General features: G+C 41.3%; 2 protein-coding genes and 1 pseudogene across 30 annotated transcripts in view; 2 read left to right on the top strand and 1 right to left on the bottom strand.

The window, feature by feature from the left end:
- Window positions 1-14,668, bottom strand: part of TMEM266 (transmembrane protein 266) — a 119,742-nt gene extending 105,074 nt beyond the window's left edge. The window contains exon 1 of one of the 2 annotated variants that reach the window (XM_036067648.2): window positions 14,518-14,668. The gene's annotated coding sequence lies outside the window, so the exon portion shown is untranslated. The remainder of the gene's footprint in view (window positions 1-14,517) is intronic. The other variant, XM_036067649.2, reaches the window with a different exon arrangement.
- Window positions 1,559-2,112, top strand: LOC144382849 (large ribosomal subunit protein eL21 pseudogene; annotated as a pseudogene).
- NRG4 (neuregulin 4) overlaps window positions 14,215-25,284 on the top strand; it is a 201,846-nt gene continuing 190,776 nt past the window's right edge. For 16 of the 28 annotated variants that reach the window (XR_013450366.1, XR_013450367.1, XR_013450359.1 and 13 more), the window contains exons 1-3: window positions 14,730-14,886; window positions 17,592-17,653; window positions 23,107-23,191. The gene's annotated coding sequence lies outside the window, so the exon portion shown is untranslated. Of the gene's footprint in view, window positions 14,384-14,729; window positions 14,887-17,591; window positions 17,654-23,106; window positions 23,192-25,284 lie in introns of those variants that run through there. The other 12 variants (XR_013450361.1, XR_013450362.1, XR_013450368.1 and 9 more) reach the window with 10 other exon arrangements.

The following is a 25,284-nucleotide window of genomic DNA, read 5'->3' as shown; positions in this document are numbered from 1 at the left end:
AGCCAAAGGTCCAAAATCAGTATGTCAGTAGAGCTGTGCTTCTCTCTGGAGGAGAATCCATTCCTTGCTTCTTCCACCTTTTGGTCACTCCAGGTGTTCCTTGGCTTGAATCCACAATACTCTCATCTGTCTTTGTGGTCACACTGTCATGTCCTCCTCTGCTGTGTGTCTAATCTCTCTCTGCCTCTCTGAGGACACTTGTGATAGTATTTTTCCAACCACCGACAGATAATCCAGAATGATCTCCTCATTTCAAAATCCTTCACTTAACCACATCTGTAAAGGCCCTTTTTCCAAATAAGGCAACACTCACAGGTTCCAAGGATTTGAGGTGGATATCTTTCGGCACTGTAGGGCCTACCACACTGCCATATGTGGATTTTGAAGACTGGGACCTATCTGTCTTGATTTATCTTCAGTATCTCAGACACGAATGGACTGAACAGATAAAGTAAAGCAATCTTATCTCCAAATTCTAAGGCACCTCACTACCACTAAATACTACCAACATCCCTCTAAAAGGTAACCCAGAACCTTTATACCAAAGGCTTCTCAAGCACAGGTCAACATGATAGGGTTTCATGTGTACATGATTCAATTGAATTATTTCTGACAATGAATCCATCCCTTCAAGCCAATCTGTCCGTATAAATATAATCACAATCAGCAGCATCTCTGACTATGATATCAAATATCTTATGTGATTATCTTTTGCCCTACCTGTTCAAATCCTTTCTACCCTTTCAGGCCCAGCTAATGACCCACCTTCCTGGGAACCCCCCATGATACTTTCTTACCCTCACATCTCATGATCCTGTCTTCCTTTGTGAGTTCTTCCTGCCCCACCCAGAGGAATCATTTCTGCCTGGGACTTGGTAAACTCTTCCTGAGTGGGATTTTCTTTCTCAAATAACATTCAATGATGGATGTGGGGGCGATCTGCCTGTGACATCTGTCACCCCATTGATCGCCAGGGTTGATGCGGCTGATTTGGCTGGATAGGCGGTTGTCCCCTTCCTCCCTCACCACTCCATGTGCATCCTTCCCAAAGCTGCGTGCTCGGTCGAAGAGGACGACCTTCCCCGATAGAGGAGGACTGTTTTTCGGTCAAGGGTATACGAGTAGCTGCGCTCCCCTGCTAGAACCTCCAAACAAGCTCTCAAATAACACTCAATGAATACAATATAGTATATTGTTGGAATTTTGTTAAATAATTGTTGGTTGATGAATGTAAGGGGAATTCTTAATTGTTAGAGTGCAGATTAGAGTCCATAACAAACTAACACTGTTCTGTATGCTGAGCCAGAAAAAAAAAACACAATAAAAAACCACAAAAAAACCCACTGGTTTTCTTAGAGGGCCCAAGAGAAGAGAGGATATCTGTTTTGGGTCAACTGACTTAGAAAATTAGGTGACTGTCTCCTGGAGGATGAGATATTTAACATTCAACTAGAAGGGAACGTTCTCTCACCTAACTGGTAACTGGTAAGACACAGTCAGGAAATGAGAGAAGTGATTTTCTAGCAAGAAGACTGGTGGGAACCACCATCTTTCAGTAATGCACCAAAATGACCAACACAAAGAGAGGAGAGGTACCTGCTATACGTTCTCTAGGCCTTTTAGAAAACATGGAGTTGTTCCTTTGGCCACATACACGCAAATCCACAAGAAAGGTGATATTATGGACATCAAGGAAATGGGCAGTGTTCAAAAAGGAACGCACCATAAACATTACCATGGCAAAACTGGAAGAGTCTACAATGTTACCCAGCATGCGGTTGGCATTGTTATAAACAAACAAGTTAAGGTCAAGATTCTTGCCAAGAGAATTAATTTATGTATTGAGCATATTAAGTGCTCTAAGAACCGACATAGTTTCCTGAAGTGTGTGAAGGAAAATGATCAGAAAAAGAAGGAAGCCAAACAGAAAGGTGCTTGGGTGCAACTGAAGTTCCAGCTTGCTCCAACCAGAGAAATACACTTTGTGAGAACCAACAGAAAGGAGCCTAAGCACCTGGAACCCATTCTCTATGAATTCATGGCATGGTAAGTGTAAAAATAAATAAACAAATAAATAAATAACCTCAAGACTGTAAAAAAAGAAAAAAAGAAGGAAGACCCTGACTGGAGTCACATTTCAACTACAAGCCATGATCTTCATATTGCTAAATATAAACTTCAACCACCTTAGACACAGACACAACTGATCACTCATTCCTCCTTCTTGAAACACTCTCTCCACTTTCAGGAGACCATACCATCTGGTTTTTCTCTCTCCTCACCCAATGTTTTTTCTCAGTTTTCTTTGCTAGGTCCTTGTCCTCCTCCTCTTGACCTCTAAATGTCCACATGCCCCAGGGCTCTTTATTCAGACCTTTTATCTTACCCATCTATCCTCCCTGCCAGGGCCTAGATGAACTCACTCAATCTCATGGCTTAAAATGTCATCCACAAAGGCTGTCTTCAAAATTTTCATCTCCAGCCCCATCCTTTCCCCTGAAATCCAGATTTGCATATCCAACTTCTTACCTGACATCTTCAGTTAGACATCTAATAGACTGTAAAAATGAACACTGAAACACAATTCTTTATTTCCCCCCACCTAAAAATCTCCTCCTCCTCCACCTCTACCTCAAAAAATGGAAACTTCCTCCTTCCAGTTGCTCAGGCCCAAAACATTGATGTCCACCTTGGCTCCTCTCTCTCTCCTATCCCACACCCAATCCATCAGCAAATCCTACTGGCTCTAGCTTCAAAATATATCTGGAATCCAACCACTTGCCCCCCTTCCACTGAGAGGGAAGTCACTGTCCTCTCTCACCTGGGTTACCGAAATAGCCTCCTCACTACTCTCCTGTTTCCTATCCTACCCCTGCTGTCTACATCCATACAGCAACCAAGTACACCTTCCAAAACAAATTAAATCATGTCGTTCCTCTGCCCTCAACTATCCAAAGGTGTCTCAACAAACTTTAAATAAAATCTAAATTCTCACCATGGAATACAAGGCCCTACTAACTCCCTTTCCAGTTTTATTTCCTAACCCCTTTTCACAGCACTCCCCTTACACAGGCCTCCTTGCTGTCCTCAGCAAGTTATTAAACTGCCTGTATAATACCTTAAAATATAAAATATAATATGGTATAAAGAGGAAATTGTGACATCAATAACATAAATTGTGTGGGTGGAGATGTAACAGAGTAGAATTTTTGTGTTTAATGGGTACAAAGTTTTAGTTTTGCGAGATGACAAGAGTTCCGGAGATGGGTGGTATTGATGATAGCGTAACAATGTGAATGTATTTGAGGTCACTTAACTCTGCACTTAAAGATGGTTAAAATGGCATATTTTGTTATGTGTATGTAACCATAATTAAAATTTTAAAAAATCATGCATATGTCTCAAAGGATAGGCACAAAAGGTAAATAACTACAGTAGCATTATAGATGATTTTTTCCTTTATGCTAAAAGTGTTTCCAATTTATGTATTACTTATGTGTGTTTTTTATGTATTACTTCTATAATAGAAATACATCAAAAGCTGTGTATAAAACTTACACCTAGGGGCACCTGGGTGGCTCAGTCATTAAGCATCTGCCTTCAGCTCAGGTCATGATCTCAGGGTCCTGGGATCAAGCCCCATGTAGGGCTCCCTGCTTGGTGGGGAGCCTGCTTCTCCCTCTCCCCCTCCCCCCCTGCTTATGTTCCCTCTCTCGCTGTCTCTCTCTCTCTCTGTTAAATAAATAAATAAAATCTTTAAAAAAAATAAAACTTACAGCTAAAACTTACATAACTTACACAAACACAGGAATAGACTCATATAGAGAACAAACTGGTGGTTGCCAGAGGGGTGCGGGGTGGGGGGTTAGGCAAAACAGATGAAGGGGGAAGAAAACCATTATACCTTGTATAGTATTTAACTACATAAATATCTGAAAATAAACCATATGTGTCACCAGCTATGAACCCCAAACTCCCCACTGAGTGTCATCAATTTTAATGGACTCATTTCCAAAGGAACTGGACAGGAGGTCTTTAAATATAGGAGTGTTCAGATTTTCAAACGCAGACTGTGGATGCTACCTGACACAGGCCAATCATGCTACAGATGAACAAGCTGTTGCAAAAACTCCGAACATCTCTACACTGTGTCATTTGATAATGTGGTGTCTTTTGACACAGACCAAGCTACAGAGCTGCCTACAGTGTATAATTAAGGGTTTCAGATGTACTCCTGCCAAATGCCATTCATCTATGCTTGACTCTTCCAACAACTAAAACCAAAGTATAATTTGTAAAGCAAGAACACTGTGTGAATTACTTTGTCCTGCTGTTTTAAGGCACTGCACAGTTCAGAGTAATTATTCTGGGATCCCTAAACCACAAAGTCTAACCCCATTATCTGATAGGAAAGGATGCCAGGACTCAGAAGAGTGAAGTGACTTGTCCAGGGTTACACTTCTAGTAGATGGAACAGCATATGCACTAAACTCTAGAAATTCTTATGCCTTAATCTGATGCTTCTTTTCAAAATTTAGAATTTTACCCTTGGAAAAGGAGAATAACAAGTAACAGTCTCAATGTGGTTACAACTAGAAATGACTTTATTTATAACTTTTGTCTGTAGACCGCAGAGCTTTCTGGTTACACTTTCAAGAACTACCTCATTTCAGCAATTAAGGCTAAGTTTCAGGTGTTTAAAAAAAAAGAAGAACAATTTTCAAAGGCAGATAGATTCCTGATAATTGGGCAAAATCTGAGTTGAGTGTGATACTTACATCTGTAAAATATTCTGTTTAGAAACTTAAACATTTTTGTACCATCTAATCAATCCTCACAACAATCCTGAGATAAACAGGGCAGGTATAAGGACCCCGATACTTACAGAAGAGGTGAGCCACAGGTTCTAGAGATAATGAACAGGAGCCTATATGACCTGAGGTGGTACGGAAATGGGGAACGTACAACAGACTAGTCAGGAAAACTAGGTTCTAAGTTCTAGTTCTGCCACTAACTAGCAACTTGACCTTGGGCAAGTCATTTGCCTCTCTGGGTCCAGTTTCCTCATCTGTACAGTGAGGATGCAGAATGTGTTAGCTAGGGCTGTGAAAACAAATACATATACTGAATGGCTTAAACAACAGAAATTTTTTTCTCACAGTTCTGGAGGCTAGAAATCCGAGGTTAGGGTCAGATTCTGGCCAGAACCCTCTTCCTGGCTTGCAGATGGCCACCTTCTTACTGTGTCCTCAAAGGGTGAAGAGAATGAAAGATTTCTCTTTCATTCTCTTCTTCTTCCTCTTTTTTAAAAATTTATTATTTTTTTTTAGTAATCTCTACACCCAACATGGAGCTTGAACTCACGACCCTGAGATCAAGAGTTGTATGCTCTTCTGACTAAGCCAGCCAGGCACCCCTCTCTTCCTCTTCTTAGAAGGCCATAGTACTATTAGATTAGGATCCCCTCCTTATGACCTCATTTAACCTTAAGTACCTTCTGAAGACCCTATCTCTAGTCATGTTGGGGGTTAGGGATTCAACATATGCATTTTGGGGGGGGGGGCAACACAATTCAGTCCATCATGGTCTCTGGAGTTCCTTAGCACAAATCTGGAACACAGAAGATGTTCACAGTTGTCTGTGGAATGAGTAATTCTACCTTGCCTCCCAGATTCAAGCAACTGCACAAGGCCTATTTCTAGACTATTGGCCAGTGATCATCTTGAAGGTCTGTATGCTTTCCCTTTCCAAAGGCAATTATGAGCCAAAGCAGGTCTCTCACAAGGCTGGAGCCTTAATTTCTTTTTTTTTCAGAAAGTAGTATGTTTAACTGTTACTTTCGGCCTTTGAGGATCACATGCAATCTGTGCTACTGCATTTAGACAGAATGTAATGGTGAATGTCAATTGGAGGTGGGCTTTAAATCAGAAGTCTACAGCTAGATTTTCTAACAGCCACGAAGATTTATGAGCAAGTGGGGCCCTCACCAAAGCACAAAGTACCTCGTCATTCCTACTTCATCCCTGAAGCACCTGAGCATGCTGTCTCAGAGCAGCTTTGGGGTCAGAAGCAGCCTCTGGTAGGGAGAGCCAGCTTACCTCAGGTCAAATATAATTCCCTCCAATGGTAATTGGAGTCATTATTTTATGATTTAATATACTTATTGTCAAAAGTAGAAAAGTATTTTGGGCACTTAAATAAAATTCCAACAAAAATATCCCAAGGATGATTGGAGTACTGCATTGGCATTGTTGTATTCAGACCCAAGACCTTTAGGAGTATGACGGTCTGAACTTCTGTAACTACTTTATTGGTTTACTTCTCCTTACTCATGATACAATCCATAACTGCTTATACAGAGGGTCCCCTAATTGTAATGGTTCAACCTATGGTCTTTTGATTTCATGATGGTGCAAAAGCAGTATGCATTCAGTAGAAACCATACTTCAAATTTTGAATTTGGATCTTTTCCCAGGCCAGTGATATGCGAGTGGCAGCTCCCAGTCAGCCACAAGACCGCCAGGGTAAACAACCAACACGTTTACAGCCATTCAGTACCCATACAACAATTACTTTGTTCACCTAGAGTATTCAATAAATTACATGAGATATTCAACACTTTATTATAAAATAGGCTTTGCATTAGATGATCTTACCCAACTGTTGGCTAATGTAAGTGTTTTAAGCATGTTTAAGGTGAGCTATGGTAAGCTATGATGTCCGGTGGTAGGCTAGATGTATTAAATGCATTTTCCACTTAACAACATTTTCAACTTACAATGGGGTTACGTACCAAAGATCTGTAGATGCTAAATTTTCTCTATGTTAGTAATTTCAAACCCAAGTTTATCTTTCATGTCTATTATAATTTTCATCTTCATTTGATCCAAACTATCCAAATTCTGATATTCTGTGAATTGGGAACATACTGAGTTTTCTGGATTGATCCTAAAGAGCAGTGGTTCTCAAATGGGGATGATTCTGTGTACCCTAGGGGACATTCAGCAATATTTGGAGCATTTTTGATTATCACAGCTGGGGTGGAGGGTGGTAGTGCAACTGGCACTCATTTTGCTTGGAAGGGATGGCATCAGGACAGAAAAAAGTCCCAAACACTGTATAAAATCCTAACAGCTTCACAGGTTGGGAGAATTTCAAACTCCTTTTTAAAAGAATTAAGTTACTCCCTGTGCTCCCATTATTTTAGTGATTTCTATATATCCCTCCTTATTCCAAAGGTGCTGAGGTGGTTAACTCTCCCTGTAGTGTTGACTCAAGTTTCCCAAATAAAGCTTACATAGGCTTTAGGACTGATCAATACAAGTTTCAGTTTAGGAGGAAAAATGATTCTGGAAGGACCAAGAAAAGCTATCATGTTTTGGCAGCTAGAAGACAGGAGTTAAATTCCTAGTATGTATATAGCGCTAAATGCTGAGAAGGATATTTTTAAAAAGTATAAATCACAGCTGGTGTCCTTAAGTAATTTATAATTTGCCTGAGAGAGATAGGATGAGTGCCCAAGGGAGGATGGCTTCCATTACACACAGCCAATGCTCAGGGCCTCGAGGCAGGCGGTCGCAGCCTTCAGCATTCTCCCTCCTCTGGCCAGCTAAGGAAGGGCAGGGCAGGAAGGGGTGAAGATGGTCCTCAAGTGGGGAGTGCATAAAGGCTTGGAAGTGGGCACACACTAGGAAAGGTTGGGGGCAGTAAGTAAGCTAGTTATAAGCGAAAGTTACAGTTTTATCCTGCAGATACAAGGGAGCCTCGGAAGGTATCCAAACAGGAAGTTATAATGATCAAAGATGACATTTACTAAGTGCTTACTCTTTACTAGGCACATTCATTTAATTTCTTCTTGACAGCCCTATGGCCTAGCTACTCTTCTTCCCATTTTACAGATGAAGAAACCGAGGCTTGGGGGGGGGGGGTTAAATAACTCATTCAAGTCACACAGTTAGCAAGTACTAGAGCCAGGATTCAAACCCATTGAGCCCACACTCTTAACCACTTCTCCAGACTGCCTCTCGATAGGATAGGAACGATGAGAGCAGAGGAAAAGACCAGACACATTTGGGAGTGTGCTGCCAACAGAGCATTTCAAGGAGTAGAAGAAGTCGATAGGGTCAGATGTTGCTGAGCCATCAGGAACGAAATGTGAGAAACAGCCATTGGATCTGTGATTAGGCAATCATGGGTGACCTTTAAGAGTTCCATTTCAGTAGAGGGGTAGGGACAGGGGTTCCTTGTAGGACATCATGGGAGGAGTGACAACAGAGAGAGCCCCAGGAAAGAAACTGACAATGAAAGGACAGGGAGAGATAGGAGAGAAATTCCCAACCTTTTCTTTTGAGACTATGCCCCCAAACAGTGGAACACTTTCTTTGAGGGACTACGATGTATTTCACCCTGTTCTTTTGTTTTGAAGGGCGAGACTAACAAATTGCAGTAGGCATGGTTAAAGGAGAATTAGCAAGTGTCACAGAAATTGTTTATTAAAAACACTACATCAAATTGAGGTACAATTCAAAGATTTAACTGTTCGAAGGGACATTGTTATGGAGAAAGGTTACTTGACCTCTTGACCTTATATACCGCATTGGCTGGGCCCTAGGGGACGGCAGTTTGGTAACTAAGGTAGGAGACGACCATGAGGGCATCACAGATGAAAGAACTCATTTCAGATCTGTTTTGAGCCAAGAGAGAGCAGCCAAAAGCAACGTGTGTTACGGTTTTAGATGGAAATCCAGAGAACAGCTGCCTGATTGCAGCCGGGACTTCCAAAAACCTGGGCTGTAAAGGGCAGAATACTTATTAAAATTCTTTGTTTTAATGAGCTGTGGGAACCTGAGTTATCAACCCCTGTTCTAGCTACTGAGTACTTTTTATGACAAATCAAAAGCAGTTTTAGGGAGGCTACATTTTTTTCGAAGGGGAATTCTCTACTGGCGGGTAATTCAGACTGCCTAGGGCAGCAATTAAAGCCACTGAGGAGGAGGAGAGGAGGAGGAGGAGGGCTCTCTGTGGCTGAGGAGCAGTTTCACTGACTTTATCCCATAACCATGAACTTCCTCCAGCATCCCAGTGTACTCAATTCTAAAGTGTTCTAAGTCTGAATTATTCCCCCCAATACCCATCATTTTGCTCCGGCCCAAGAACTACTGCAAACAAAAGATGTATGAAAGGTAACCAGGAGTCTGGGACTGCTTGGGCCAAAAGAATCTCAGGCGGTGATGCTGTTGGTACATGCTTCCTGCCAAAACTCAGACACCCGACTAAGTGCTTTGGCAATGGACTCTCACACTCTGGCTTAAACAGGAAAGATACCAACAGGTATTTAATCTTTAAAAAGTGCAACAGTTTGATGCTGGTAGTGTAGTGATTAGCCTACCTGTGTGAATGTCCATCGATTCTTTTTCCTTTCTAGCAACTTAGGCCACTAGGAAAGTTGGTGGAATCTGGTGTCTTCTTCTTTGGAAGTCTTCAAAAAACATTATGTACACCAAATAGAGGCGAACCTGAACTGGTCTCCTCTTCATCCCTGGCCATCTCCCCATGTACTTTTTGCTGCCTTGTCACACATCCCAGCCCTCAGGTGACTTTTTTTTCATCTTCCTTTGTCTACCTGGGAGGTTTCTCTCTCCCTGACACCCATTTAAGACAAGATCCCTCCTGATTCTTCTCTACTTCCTTTGCTATTCCTCCAAACACACACACAGAGTCTGCGCATTTTAGAGTTTCACTGCTCACTATGGGGAAGTTTAAGGGCTAACAAAAACAAGGAGGGTAGGAGGCTAGAGAGATTCAAGGATGTCACAGTGACTTGTCAGTTCTTTTGTACAACATCAGGGTTCGGGGAGTGAACAAAATAGACAAAATCCCTGTGCTCTGGAGCATTCATTCCCTGGGGGAGATGGACAATAAACAAAACAACCAATTCGTAAGGTAAATAAACTAGTAGTAAAATAAACTAGCAGAGGGACTATGAATGAAAACAAAGCAGGGAGGAGGGCTAAGAATGCTTTTGGGAGAGTGCTTAGTTTTAAAGAAGTAGTCAGACTTTGAGCAAAGCCAAAAGGAGGTGAGGGAGCAAACAAAGCAGGTATCTGTGGGAAGGGCATTCCAGGAGAGAGAACCACTAGTGAGTGTTAAGGCTCTGAGGCAGGGGGAACAGCAAGGAGGTCAGCGTGGATGGGCAGAGGCAGAGCGCTCTTCGTTCTGCAATCAAAACGAAAAAGCCCTGAATCTGAGCCACACTGATCTGGGCTTGAATCTCAGCTTGGCTCCTTAAATCTCGTGGACCTTGGACTCTGTCTCTCTTCATCTATACACAGTTAACCACGAAGGATAATTGCAAAGGGTTAAAAGAGATACAGAATGTAAAAATACCTATCATAGGACATGGATCATGCCCAGTTCCTACCCACCACACATTAGTCCCTTGCCTCTTCCCCTGGTTACAGGGCTCCTCTCACCTAGCTCCCATTGTGGCTGAATAACACATATCTAGAAGTAGGCCATTCACGGGCCTCTAAGAATGCAAGATCCATTACCCTGTGGAAGAAAAAAAGGCCCTGCAAACCACAGGCATCTATGTATAGTATTGTTGACAAACAGTAACATTTCAGTATCCACATTAAAAAATTTAGAATTCATACCAAACTTTACTGACTATTGCTGAGGGTAAGATTACTAAAGATTCTAGCCACTGACCTTCTACCTTCTATATTTATGTAATGCTTAAGCATTTTACAATGAGTACATACTATATTTACAAGTAGAAATCACAATATAGGCTAGAGTTGATGCTGGAGAAGTGACTCCCTGACCCTCTCCTAGATCAGTATCGAGTAGCCACTATTCCACCTCACTTACCCAAGCAAGGCCTGCCTTGTGGGACCTAACTTTAGGAACCCTTACACCTTCTATGTGGGGAAACTGGGTGCAAATAAGGCCAAAGGGAGCTGCAGATGAAGGGTTCACAGATGAAGGTCCTATGGGAGTGTGCCTGGCCAGCAACTGTGAACTCTGGTCCAGTTTGGAAAGGGGATGGATTAACTCATGGATTGTGAACCATTTTCTTAATAAAATTAAAACTCTTGCAATGGCTGCCACTACGGAGAGAAAAAGAGACCAATGAAAATAAAGTATCTTAAAGTAAGCTGACTGTGAACTTCTTTTATGATTCAAGATTGTTGACACTGAAAAAAAAAATCTCATTTTAAAGAATACCAAGTTAAGAATACTATAACAAAAAACACATTTCACAACTAAGTAGCTTACAAGGTCAGTCAAAGAGAGATAAATAAGCCAGTTCCCAGTGTCTTACTCAACGATGCATTAAAATGTGCATTACAATCAGTCACTGAAATGCATGCTACCTACAGCTTGGAAAAATTTTGTTTTCCTCACCTCCAAAAAAACCCAAAAAGACACTTGGTGAGGGGAAAAAAATAATGCTTAAGCACTCTTAGCTGACCATACGGCCTTTCCCAGTTTAGATATATGATTCAAGAAAAAAAAAAAAATGTAGTCCAGAAACATTTTTACATTCCTCAGATTGACTATTGCACCCAAAAGGATGCTCAGCTCTGCATTAAATAAAATCCTGCTTGAGGGCGCCTGGGTGGCTCAGTTGGTTAAGCGACTGCCTTCCGCTCAGGTCATGATCCTGGAGTCCCCGGATCAAGTCCCGCATCGCATCGGGCTCCCTGCTCAGCAGGGAGTCTGCTTCTCCCTCTGACCCTCCCCCCTCTCATGGATTGGAGGGGGGAGGGTCTATCTCATTCTCTCTCTTGAATAAATAAATAAAATCTTTAAAAAAATAAAAAAAGTAAAATCCTGCTTGAATGGAATAGAGTAGACTTCTTACTTCTTGGATGCTTTTTAATTATGAGATTTCTGACTGAAGAAAATAGCGATGCTCTACATAGGAAAACCCATTTCCTCTCCAGAAATCAAGCAACACCTCTCTTTGCTTTCTGCTGCTTCCCCAGTAACATCAGGACTCATCTTGAGTTTATCTGATCATAGACTGGAAATCCTCAGGGCGGAAAGACTCCATTTCAGCATTTCCATAAGCACTGGGGAATATGCTCTTCTAAAACCCAGTGTTTTCCATGAGGCAAAGTGGCTATGCAAATTGCTTTACTGTCAACACAACAAAGCATAATGAAAAAGTAAGATCATGGTGTTCTAAAACCAGTTGTATTACCCAAGGAAGAAAACAGAGCTCACAGAATTTATGAGTATCTTATATTTCCTACCTAATATTAGCCATCAATTTATTATTAAAAGCTCTAATTTCCATGGGATATAATTTTCAAATAATCCCTTATATTTACTTATACCTTTCTCACTACTATCTTAAATATGTGACCTGAATATAAAAGTTTGTAGCCTCACTGAGTGGATTTTCCATTGATGCAACTACAGCAATTTCTAAGTCTATGAGAACTACTGGAATGTGTAGCAAAATCCAATATTTGCATTATAATAATGCACTTGCAAAAAAAGATTAAGTATACATCCATAGCTGAATGCACAGATTCTAAGATTTTCAAGTGAATAATTGCTACCATAGAGAGACTGGATTACGGTCGACTGGTCTGGATTCCTTCACCCCATTAAGGCTATCATACAAGTGACTATCATACAAGTGTGATAGACAATGTTGTTCTTATGACTGGCACTGAGACCAGAAGCCGGCGTGCAGGGTGGCAAGAAGACTGGAGTGGGATGCGATAATGAAAAACACGAGTGATTCATTCTATCTGATGCACATACATTTTATAGATTTAAATCTGAAGGGAAACAACTTTTTTGAACTTAACTGCTTGTTTGAGAGAGTTAAATGGAAGCATGTCTAGGACACCATTTTTTATAGGCTCAGTGCCACCTCAAAAAATTCCACACAGACCCATTCTGGAAACAACCGTTTCTCTTACTGGAAATCCACAAAGACTGATGTGGAATCTATGAAATGGAAAATCAGATCCAAGCATGTATGCTCATGCATAAGCTTGATCTTAATTAAAATATAGATGCAGTGGCAGCACCAGGGTTAAAGGTTCCTCCCAATGCCACTCCACCCCCAGCAATCAGATGCACTTGAGTTTGCAACTTTATTCCGATTCTCCATTCTCAACTGTGTGACCTTGGGCAAGTTAGCTAACCTTTCTTAGTCTTACCTTCTTCATCTTCAACATGGAGATAATAGGTTTGTTGCGAAGATTAAATGAGATCATGCACAAACACCCTTTAGCTCCATACCTGGCACATATAAGCATTTAAGAATGTGTCCTCATGATTAGATGTGGCACACAGACTATGGTTTACAAGCAATTAGTTCTGCCGCCATATCCTAATGTCTTGGGATACCCATTTTCATTTTATGCTTCTAGCTTGTACTATTCTTTTTACCACAGTATGGGGGGGAGGGGCAGAGAAAGGTAATCAGTTACATATACCCCACTTTTTGGACTGCAGCTTGAAGCAAGGTGAAAAGCTAGGAAATCGGTAACCTAGACACTGAAAAGAAATTCAGTCTTTAGGATATGACGTTATAAATGTATGGAATATATACAAATAATGTAATTTATAACATATGGAGCATCAAATCATAGATTGAATTTTAAAAGAACAAATGACAAGCAATATTAAAGAAGATAGGAAGAACCAGTATGGGCCTATCGCTAAGTATTAGTGACTGAAACAGGGATTGGTGGGCTAGATTATGGAAGATTTCATGGGGTTTGACTTCCAACAGGTGGCAAGCTTTAGTCATCTTCAGATGCAAAACCTTAATGAGTTTGAGTATGCAAGTCTCGAGGATTCTGTTCAAGGCCTCCTCTCGGCAATCACGGGAAACAATTTTCTGGGTTTAAGCCTCCTTGGCAAGTTAGCAAACAGGTAACTGTGCGCACCTGTCCCTTGAAGGGGATTCTGGCCTGACGGTGAAAGCCCACCATCCTTTCCTGACAGCCCATCCTGTCGCCGTAGCGCCTGCAGACAAATGGGGGAAGCCCACTAGGAAGTGGTCACGACCAACCAAGCCACAAATGCCCAGGGTATGGGATTTCCACCTCAACACCACGCCTGAAAACCGAAAATAGGCGCCACTCAACCCATACTGCAATGGGATTCCCCCCAGCAGCAATCCACCTCCCCCCACACCCCAGCTTGCATGTTTTATTAATAAATGCAAGATGGCACACGGAGGCAAAGAATGGGAGGTAAAGCATCTGCAGCTGGACCCGAACCAGAGCAGTTTGCAAAAATAAATAAGAAGCATGTGACAAGAAGCAGATCCCCAGGCTGGAGCTGAAGCTGAAGCCCTGGATTGCCCCACGCACCCATCTTGCTCCCCCGGCGAGCGGGGATGAAGGTCAGTGGTAAGATCCCAGCCCTCTCGGACACGCACCCGGCAAACCTTGACCGGTCCCCACCCCCGCCCTGGCCACAGGACCCGGGCATCGAGGCAGGGAAGCCCTGGCCACGGCCGGCTTCGAGGACACATACCTGCTGCCTGGGCTCGGGATTCGCTCGGCTCTGCAGCGGCGCCGGCCGCAGCTCGCGCTCCCGGGGCTCCCCTGTCCGCCCCCCACCCCCCCCCGCCCCCTCGCGGCTCCGCCGCTCCCTCGGCTCCTCCGCCCACCGCGCTCGGGGGCGCGCGCGCGGCCTCGCTCCGGCGCCTCGCCGGGCCCACGCCTGCGCCCTCGCCTTCCGCCGTTCGCGCGCGCACGCGCGCCCCGGAGGCTACGGAGCGGTGGCGCGGCTGTCTAGGAAACCGCGGCCTCCGCGGGTCCGACTGGCGGCGAGAGCTGGGCAGGGGGCGGAGGCTGGGCCGCCAGCAGGGCTCGAACGCAGTGTGCCGGCGCCGTGGCGTGGGTGAGGGGGTCGCACGGCCGAGTTGGGGGGCCGGCATGTGCGCGTGTGGAGAGGAGGGGGTCGCGAAGGGAAGGTCTGAGGTGGAGGCGGGCGGGGCGCCCCGGGGAAGCAACAAGTGCGGAGGCTGACCGGGCCCCGCCCGGGGGGCTTCGTACAATCGAGCAAAGAAGCCTCCTCAGGCTTTGGTGCAGCGCTTTGCAGTTTCCAGAGCTCTTGCCAGTTTTTCGTTAAATCCGCACATGGCACCCTGTGAGGGAGCGAACGGCAGGCGTTGCCCTCTACGTTTTGAGGCCATCCAGGAGGGAAAGACCGCTTTCTAGCCCAGCTCGTGACAGACTCAGAGACCACTGACCCTCCATGGGCTGTCTTGGGAGAAAAATGCCTATCAGGACCTTCATTTGATAGTCTCAGCCCAGGACCCTTGTAGGACAGTGTGTCTCAACCTTTTTTTCCCCCTTTCCATTATCGCCCTCTTAAATCTTTTTAGACATTTTGCTCACGAATCACTGCCCTCCCCCCATGAAATTCAAATATCACTGATAAACTGTATAGCTGTTTATGTACCAGAGGTGTAGCTGTGCTTTATACATACATAAGATTTCGCTCCTTGGAGATGATATCGACCTCGTTGAGAGTGTCTGTTGTAGGACTATGTTTCTGGGTTAGCAGGTGGGGTAAGTGGAGTAGGTGAGGATTCTGGATGCACCCACAAATATTCTCTGTAGAAGAGTCCTCACATGTATGTATGTACAACTCTAATGTCTCCAAGTACTGCCGTGAGTAGTGGAACACGGTCACTAAGGCAGCTTCTGAACTCAAAGCTTTTATTTTTAGTCTCCATCAGTTCATGCTAAAAATATAGCCATGGGGTCCTGACATTTTTGTTAAAATACTTGAAAAGTTTGGAAACCCTCCTTTCTAGAACACATACTCCAGTGTAGCCTTTGGCTCTGCAGACAACCTTGATTTCCAGTTCTCCTACCTCTTCTGAAGGCATTTTGTTTTTGTTTAGGCCCATTTGGCCTCCCAGGAATGTTTCTGTCATTCTTGCCTCCTTCTGCCCTTCTGCTTTGCTAGCTAAAAGATGGAAATTGTGAAATTGAAAGACTTCAAAACCTAGGTCATGAAATTGCCCCTGAGCCTGGATCATGCTTTTCTCAGACCAAGGAATATCTAGGTAGGGAGTATCTAATTTGGCAAGCTGGGAATAGGTCAAGTTTCTTCAGGTCATCCCTCAGATTTCAGTGCTGCTTATACTAATCGTGGAATTTCAGAGGGAAAAAAGCCCTTGGTAGTGATATTTGTAGAGGCTACCTGGGTTGCCAGAGGATTTTTCTTTTACATTTCCGGAAGGAAGAAATGTGGACTGGAGGGGAGAAAGTGGGGATGGGTCAAGAAAATTTGGGAGTATGGATAACACGGAGGTGAGTGGACTATAGTTTGCTGACAAGTGGTGGCAGCATTTCGATTATACTTTAAAAAAAATAAGCCTTGGCATGGTTGGCTCACATTGTTATCCACTGCATTTTTTCCCCACTTAGAGAACTCTAAAGATTTGATAACACCATTGAACAGCGCCCAGTTACAATGCTAGTTAAAAGAGTAGGACAAGTGTTTTGAAACTTACAGACGAAATGGAAGATCACTTTGGTTTACCTGGAGTCTTTGTAGTCCAATACAATTTTTGGTTCCAGGTGCAATGCTACTTCAAGGGAAATTTTTGTTTACAATGGCTGCTGTAAAGACAGCCAGCGAGGGAAAAAAACTATGTAGAAATTATGTGCTAACATCTTTTACCTGTATCTTCTAAGTGTGCTACCCCAACCTCCTTTTTTGGTAGTCTGAGTTCATGGAAAATGTAGGTGCAACCATTTTATGTGGTGAAGTAAAAACAACAACAAAAAAACCCCACTCCGGACACGTATAATTTGTCAGCTCTATGCTGCCCCCTGGTGGTATCCTACTTCACAGCGCATACTCAAAATCTTCCCTCTCTTAGGTAAATTTTGGTATTGAAAACAGAGGTAGATAGACAGGGTGGCATTCGGCGTTCTCCAAACAGGTCCTGCTCTTGTGTTCAAATACCCCTAACACCCAGAGGACTAGCCCTTGAGGCTGATCAGTTTAGAGGAACTGTGAAGAGCTCTGGCAGGCCTCTTTAGCTTGTTCTTAAACTTGCCTGTAAGAATCACTTGGGGACTCTTGTTTAAAATCAGATTCTGGGGGGCGCCTGGGTGGCTCAGTCGTTAAGCGTCTGCCTTTGGCTCAGGTCATGATCCCAGGGTGCTGGGATCGAGCCCCACATCGGGCTCCCTGCTCCGCGGGAAGCCTGCTTCTCCCTCTCCCACCCCCTCTGCTTGTGTTCCTTCTCTTGCTGTCTCTCTGTCAAATAAATAAATAAAATCTTAAAAAAAAATTAAAGAATAAAATAAAATCAGATTCTGCGGCCTTATCTCAAACATATTAAAATCTGATCTACAGGAGAGTGGCATGTGATTTTTATTTTCAACTGGCCCAGGGGATTCTTATCAATAGGAGAGGTTGGGGAATACTAGAGCTATAAACAGAACAGGTGCTGCTTCAGAAGACCAGGTGACTAACCAGAGGGAATTTTGTGGGTGAGGGAGTTCCACAGTACTAGTAAAATAGGAGCTATAAAGCAGGAGTAGAAGAAATTAACTGGGAAATTAACACTCTCTTGCCAGATACACCTGCTTCTAATGTGGCTGTAATTGGCATGATATCCCATACCAAAATGTCTTTTGAGGTAAGTCAGATTTTTTTTATTTATTTATTTTTAGTGAGCTCTACACCCAATGTGGGATTTGAACTCCTGACCCCAAGATCAAGAGTCGTATGCTGTACCAACTGAGGCAGCCAGGCACCCCAGATTTTCTTTAAGTTAAAAAGACTGTCTTTTCAAGAGTAGCAGAATCAAATAATCAGAAAATTTGTGCGTGTATGTAGCTACAGTATTATGAGAAGGCAGATTAGAGATTATGTGGATCTTGTGAATGTCTGAAAAAGATTGATATCAGAGTTAAAATTTGTTCTCTTGAGGTAGTTGCTTGTAAAAATAGAACATGAATCTGACACCACATGATTTGTGAGGTTTAATACCAGGAGATCTTAAATTGTTAATGTTTATGTATCTGTTAATATTTTAAAACCTTTTCTAAATGTTGATTTTTAACACCACCTCATTTACTTAGAACACACAGGGAGAAGGCCAATCTGAGTTAGTGAGAATCCTGAAAAATGGAATACGCGTGACTTTGTGTGATACTTATTTAAACACTTAAGTATATACACAATAGGTGCTACCAAAACAGCTTTTATTTATTTATTTTTTTTTAAAGATTTTATTTATTTATTTGAGAGAGAGAGCACGAGCAGGGGGAAGAGACAGAGGGAGAGAGAGAAACAGACTCCCTGGTGAGCAGGGAGCCCAATGCGGGACTCGATCCCAAGACCCTGAGATCATGACCTGAGCCGAAGGCAGACGCTTAACCGACTGAGCCACCCAGGCGTCCCCAAAACAGCTTTTAAAAAATCCTGCTGAGGGGCACCTGGATGGCTCAGTCGGTTGAGAGTCCGACTCTTGAGTTCAGCTCAGGTTGTGATCTCAGGGTTGTGGGCTCTCTCTCTCTAAAATGAATAAATAAAATCTAAAAAAAAAAAAATCCTACTGAAATGGCTTTAATGAATAAATATGATTGACTTTAAGTTAGTCAAGTTCATGTGCATACAGTCTGTGTGGGTAAAACACAAAGCGTACTACCATGCACTCAGTAGGCCCTCAATTAACATTCGTATTAAAAAGGTTTTCTTACAGGGACGCCTGAGTGGCTCAGTCGGTTAAGCGTCTGCCTTCAGCTCAGGTCATGATCCCAGGGTCCTGGGATCGAGTCCCGCATCAGGCTCCCTGCTCCACGGGGAGCCTGCTTCTCCCTCTGCCTATGCATCTTTCTCTCTGTCTCTCATGAATGGATAAATAAAATCTTTAAAAAAAAAAAAAAAGATTTTCTTACAAGTAGATTAAATATACTTAATGCAGCAAACCCATCTTTACAGATAGTACCTCAATGGCAGATTTTACTGCTGCCTGGGCTCGGTCAATAATAATTGGGTGTAGGCAATAATAATTCTCATTGTCCTTAGAAAATTTAAACTGTAATAAACCCACTCAAAGTCTCTCTGCTTTTTACTACTGGTAATTTTTATGTATCAGAAATTCTAAGCAGCCTTGGTGATTAAAAAAAAAATCTTTCGGGGTGCCTGGGTGGCTCAGCTGTTAAGCGTCTGCCTTCGGCTCAGATCATGATCCCAGGGTCCTGGGATCGAGCCCCGCATCTGGCTCCCTGCTCAGCGGGAAGCCTGCTTCTTCTCACGCACCCCCTGCTTGTGTTCCCTCTCTCACTGTCTCTTTCTCTGTCAAATAAATAAGATCTTAAAAAAGAATCTATCAATCTAAGTTCTGAACAATTTCTGTAGTTATTAAGTTTTAATAATGCATATATAAACTTTAAATTAGCACATTTTAATTATCATTTAATAAATATATTCTACATGGAAGATAATTCAGAGAACTCCCAGTTATTCAGTTGGCCTTCAGTAAACATGGAGTCATCTATGTGGGTATTTTCCTAAATAAATTCATAAAAATTCAGGGTAATTCAGAGCTTTGGGCACAGTTCATGTCCTCCTTAGGTCTATATCTCTCATTTAAATAACTCTTATTAATAAATAGTGGTAGCATGGTGATTGTAAGGATGAAGAAACAGAACCTGATTGCTTCAGTGTTTTTATTCTATGTGACCAGTTAGAGTTTTCATTTGTGTGGAAAATTTAAGAGTGAAACAAAGTGCAAACTTTGAGGTGTAATTTTTCTGGTTGGTAAGTACAAATTTTAGTTTATATGTGAAACTATTCTTTTAAATAACTGAATCAAATATTTTTAACTTTGAAATTTCTTTTTGTTAATGTTTACTTCAAAACTAAAGAACAAATAAGAGAATAAGAGGTGTATTGTTTTTATTTAGTACTTCAACAGACCAACATGTAATTTAAGTTTTTCCTTTCCTCAAAAATGTTAATTCCATTACTTTTTTTTGGTACTATAATATTTATCTTATATTGGCATATAGGTAGAGTCGAATAAAAGAATTTTCACAGTCTGGGGGCGCCTGGGTGGCTCAGTCAGTTAAGCGTCTAACTCTTGATTTTGGCTCAGGTCATGATCTCAGGGTTGTGAGATCAAGTCCTGAGTCAGGCTCCATACTCAACATGGAATCTGCTTGACATTCTCTGCCTCTGCCCCTCCTCCTGCTCGAGCATGCTCACTTGTGTGCGCTCTCTCTCTCTCAAATAAAAAAAATCTAAAAAAAATAATTTTCACGGTCTTTCTTTCCTGGCTATTATTATTTGTTTCATTTCATGATCCTTACTTGAAATAATTTTGTCACATGGGGAAAGGGTATTAAAAAGGTTTTCTATGAACCATGAGAGACTATGGACTCTGAGAAACAAACTCTAGAGGGGAGGGGGGTGGGGGGATGGGTTAGCCTGGTGATGGGTATTAAAGAGGGCACGTTCTGCATGGAGCACTGGGTGTTATATGCAAACAATGAATCATGGAACACTACATCAAAAACTAATGATGTAATGTATGGTGATTAACATAACATAAAATTTTAAAAATGTACAAAAAGTGCTACCCCTCTGTATGTCATATTCTGATTATTCCATTGGGCTAAAATGATCATAAAGTGAATGGTATTCAAATTAAGTGGGCTTTACTATAAGCTTAATATTTAGAATTTTACTTGTCCTTCACGAGAAAACTGTTCCTTGGGCATAATTCATGTGCCAAAATGGGATATCAGTGATTTTAAGTGTATATATATATATATATATATATATATATATATATAGTATACAAGTGTATAAGTATAATTATATACTGTATTATATATATAAGTATACTTATATAAATATACTTATAAGTATGTAAGTATATATAAGTATATAACTATAATATATGTAAGTATATAAGTACATCCCCGCTGAGCAGGGTGTGTGTGTGTGTGTATATATATATATATAAAATATAAGTATATGATGTATATAATATATGTATATATATAATATATATAGTATGTAATATATATGTGTGTGTATATATATATACACATACATACACACACATATGTTTTTTAAACATGAAAATGATCCAGTATTCAAATTCTAGTAAAATTGGGCTATTTTAAAATTTAGCAAGCACATATCTATGTGTTTATTGATGGAATCCTAGTAATTGCTGGCATTTATTAAATGTTTATGATGTGTCAGATACCATTCTATGTGCTTTAGTTAATTTTGTTATAACAACCCTAATGGGAACGTACAGTTATCTCATTTTATAGAGAGAAAACTGAGGCACAAAGGGATTAAGGAACTTGTTCAAGATCACACAGCTAATAAGTGGAGGAACCAAGATTCATCCTGATTCAGGGTCCCCAAGTTCAACCCCAGTGCCTCAATGACTCACATATATACACCAAATTGTGCCTCAATGAGTTTGAGAAATCATTTTGTAGTGAGAAAAGCATTCTGGATTTTAGGGTTCCATCGCTAATTCATTCTATAACTTTGAATGAGGCAATTAGGTGAATGTCCCTTATTTAGAGAGGCTTGAACTTATTCCATATAGAAGTTCTCTGAATTTCTTTCTAGTTGTAAATTTTGATGATTCTAGGATTATTTTTATGTAAAGAAGAAGATTTGATTTTTCATTTATCTAATAGGCTAAAAATGAACTAGAAAACTAAAGGACTAGCATGATTGAATTTAAGGTAGATAAATTTTTGATGTTTTGCAGTTGCAAAATTATACTATTAAACCTTTTATGTTCATTATTTCTTTGACTACAGAAAGACCATAAACTTCTTTGGGATTGATTGTGCATTCCAAAAATTGGCATGGTATAAAAACATATTATTCATATATGCTACTTTTATATAATTCACGTGTTGTGAGCCACTGCCTCGACCTTCTCAGTGCCAATATAAAGTAAAGCTCTTTGGGGGAAATGAACTTTTAAAGTGGAAAATAGATTATGCTGTATACCACTTTTCCTCCTTTCTCATGAAGGTTATCACCTTATTGAAATGACAATCCTTATTAACTCTCTATCCATAATATTTTTTCTTGGTAGAGACATAAAAAGTAACTTTTTAAAAAAAAGATTGAGAGAGAGAGATGTGTGAGGGGGCAGAGGGAGAGGGGAAGCAGACTCCTCACTGAGCATGGAGCCTGGGGTGCTGGGCTCTATCTCAGGATCCTGAGATCATGAGCCAAGACCAAGTGTCCAATACAGAACCAACTAAACCACCCAAGTGCCCCAAAAAGTAACTTTTGTAAAAAAAGATTTTTTATTCATTTGAGAGAGAGCAAGCAAGAGCACGAGCAGGGGGAAGGGTCAGAGAGAGAGGGAGAAGCAGACTCCCCACTGAGCAGGGTGCCTGGCTGGGGCCTCCACCCCAGGCCCACCCGGGATCATGACCTGAGCTGAAGGCAGACCGACTGAGCCACCCAGGTGCCCCCAAAAGTAACTTTTATAATAAAAGAAATACAATTCCTTGCCATCCCTCCAAACTCCCTGCTTGAAAGGGCACCCCCCCTCCCACCCACCTCCCCACGTTCAATACTCTTTTTTTTTTTTTTCTTTTTTCAGGGAGGGGGAGAGAGACAAAGCATGTGACTGGAGGGAGGAGGCAGAGGGACAAGCAGACTCTGTGCTGAGCATGAGCCCCATGTGGGGCTCAATTCTACGACCCCGAGATCATGACCTGAGCTGAAATTGAGAGTCGGATGCTTAACCAACTGACCCACCTAGGCACCCCAATACTCTTTTAATAAAATTCCATTTCCCTCTTAATCCAGCTTTTAGTTTTTAACAATAAGTTAACAATATTTAACAATAAGTAGTTTTCCTGGAGCTAAAAAAAAAAAAAAGGAAGGAGGAGAAATTAAACATTAACAAAGTAAGATTTCTGCTGCTTATTATGAAGTCCTCAGGAGTATCACCAAGTAAAAGAAAAAGCTCATATGAAATTTGTAAACATTCTACTTTCCTTCTCTTCATGTGCTACGAAAATTGTTATGTAAAATATTTTCCATTTTTATTTTTCTTTATGGCTACCATAATTTCTATCAAAGCAGAGGAAATAGAGGTAACTGTAAGTGAGAGCCAGTTTCTACTCTGCAATCTAGGAGAAAAACCTTTTACCCAAGGACAAATCAGGTAAGTATTTGTTAATTAATTCTCTCTAATGTTTTGGGGCCATATATGTAGCCATAATTTGTCAACTATAACCATAGATCATGGATTTAATTTAACTAAGAGACGATAAGGTAGATGCCACAGTATATAAAGTTCTGTAACTTTTAATTTATAGAAGCTTGGGTGTAAATTCTAATATTTGAGAAGCCTGTAGAACCATAAAAACATTAAAAACAACAAAGTTCTGTAAACTGGTTAAATCTAACTCTGGTCTTCATGATTTAAAAACAATATGAATAGAGCTAAAGAAGGTTAAGAAGAAAGTTTTGGAGAATAGTCAGTCTGGAAAATAGTCCAAGTTGTTGAACTTAGAAAAGCAAAGGCTAAGAGGTGATAATGCTTTTCAAGTAGGTAAGATATTGTCATACTGAGAATGGTGCCTATCCTACCATCTCCAGAGGGGAAATGCAGCAGGATAAATTTACATTAGAAAAAGGTTTTCAAAACCACAATGAGATACCACCTCACACCAGTCAGAATGGCTAAAATTAACAACACAGGAAACAACAACATGTTGGTGAGAATGCAGAGAAAGGGGAACCCTTTTACACTGTTGGTGGGAATGCAAGCTGGTACAGCCACTCGGAAGCCAGTATGGTGGTTCTTCAAGAAGTTAAAAATAAAGCTACCCTATGACCCAGCAATTGCACTACTAGGTATTTACCCCAAAGATACAAATGTAGTGATCTGAAGGGGCACTGCACCCCAATGTTTATAGCAGCAATGTCCACAATAGCCATACTGTGGAAAGAGCCAAAATGCCCATCGACAGGTGAATGGATAAAGATGTGGTATGTGTGTGTATGTATATATATACACATACATGTTTGTATGTGTACACACACACACACACATACATACACACAAAGGAATATTACTCAGCCAGCAGAAAGGATGAATATTTACCATTTATATTGATGTGGATGATATACTCCAGTATATTATCCTGAGTGAAATAAGTCAGAGAAAGACAATTATATGGTTTCACTCATATGTAGAATATAAGAAACAGTGCAGAGGATAATAAGGTAAGGGAGGGAAAACTGAATGGGAAGTAACCAGAGAGGGAGACAAACCATGAGAGACTCATAACATTGGAAACAAACTGAGGGTTGCTGGAGGGGAGGTGGGTGGGGGATGGGGTAACTGGGTGATGGGCATTAAGGAGGGCATGTGATGTAATAAGCACTGGGTGTTATACGCAACTGATGAACATTACATCTGAAACTAATGATGTACTATATGTTGGCTAATTGAATTTAAATTGAAAAATCAAAGATTTTGAAATTAAGGATGTTTAATATTAGAATGATTTACATCAGGAAGTTGTAGAATCCACTTTCTAAAAGGTCTAAGTAGCCCGATCATCTGCCAAGAATAGCTTATATACCCACTTACACATCCAACTAATTTTATGGGGCCGTTATTTATTTTGAAAAACACATAGTGATTTTTGTCTAAGGCAGTAGCTAACATGGTATATTTCTAATGATAGAATATTTAAACTTACAGAACTGACTTTAGGAATATTACAGAAAATTATAAAGGTATTTTATGAGTCCAGAAATAGTCATGTATTTTATTCAGTTCCATTGTTCACTGTGTGACCATTAACATGTTTAATTTTTCTGTTTCATGTAATACTCTCCAAATATGGGGCGCCTGGGTGGCTCAGTCATTAAGCATCTGCCTTTGGGTCAGGTCATGATCCCAGGGTCCTGGGATCGAGCCCCGCATCGGGCTCCCTGCTCGGCAGGAAGCCTGCTTCTCCCTCTCCCACTCCCCCCTGCTTGTGTTCCTGCTCTCACTGTCTCTGTCAAGTAAATAAATAAAATCTTTAAAAAAAAAAACTCTCCAAATACATATATGTTAACACTGACAGAAATTGAATTATGGACTCTTAATGAATCACCTCTACCAAGACTCAAGAGAAGGATGGGAAATTTAAAGATGAGTGTTTTCAGGATTGTTGAGGGCTGCTTTCTGAAATGTATGATAAGGTGCAGATTTCAAACAGTAAGTGGACCACGGTGTGATAATCTGAAAATGGCATT

Source organism: Halichoerus grypus, chromosome 8 (genome assembly GCF_964656455.1).
Source record: "Halichoerus grypus chromosome 8, mHalGry1.hap1.1, whole genome shotgun sequence".
Taxonomy (NCBI): Eukaryota; Metazoa; Chordata; class Mammalia; order Carnivora; family Phocidae; genus Halichoerus; species Halichoerus grypus.
Note: the sequence above shows the minus strand (reverse complement) of the source record. Positions and strands in the feature narration are given on the sequence as shown.